This window comes from Morone saxatilis, unplaced genomic scaffold (genome assembly GCF_004916995.1).
Source record: "Morone saxatilis isolate NCDOM2014 unplaced genomic scaffold, NCSU_SB_2.0 Contig8, whole genome shotgun sequence".
NCBI classification, from domain to species: domain Eukaryota; kingdom Metazoa; phylum Chordata; class Actinopteri; family Moronidae; genus Morone; species Morone saxatilis.
In genome coordinates, this window is record NW_023340257.1 from 13546283 (window position 1) to 13546889 (window position 607).

Consider the following 607-nt stretch of genomic DNA (forward strand, 5'->3'; position numbering starts at 1 on the left):
GGAGGAGGAGGAGGAGGGAGGGTCGGGGGCATCATGGGGTATATACTGTATATGTGTACACATGTGTGCACTCAGTCCAAAGTATTCTTCGATAACTTAATCCTCTGTGTCCTGTGCATTGACAGGAAAACAAGATTTTGTTTTAGCTGAAACTGCAAACTTCTATATAGGTTTGAAAAGATTATATTAAAAATGCAGAGACCCAACAAAATGTCTCTGTGTCTCTGAAGCTGCTCTGTCACATACTCAGCAGTGTCACACATTCCTGCCTTCAGGTACAAAATGTTACTCGTTTGTATTGTCTGCATTGTATGCTACACAGGCAATTGTTAAACACTATTAAAACATTGCCACACATTTGTTCCTGTGTGCTTCATCATATGTGTGCAGTACACCGCTTCAGTTGTGCACATTATGCACAATACTGGGAAAAAATATCAACCTGGTATTTTACCAGAGCCCAATTTTGAATGAGGGGCTGGAAAAGTTCCCATGACCAGCTCCGTCTCTGGTTGCCTTTTATCCTCCATCCAATCGGGAGCCTTTAAATGCTTCAAAGGGCGTTTCCTTTCTTGTGTTTGTGGATGTGAAGGCCTCTTTTTTTTTG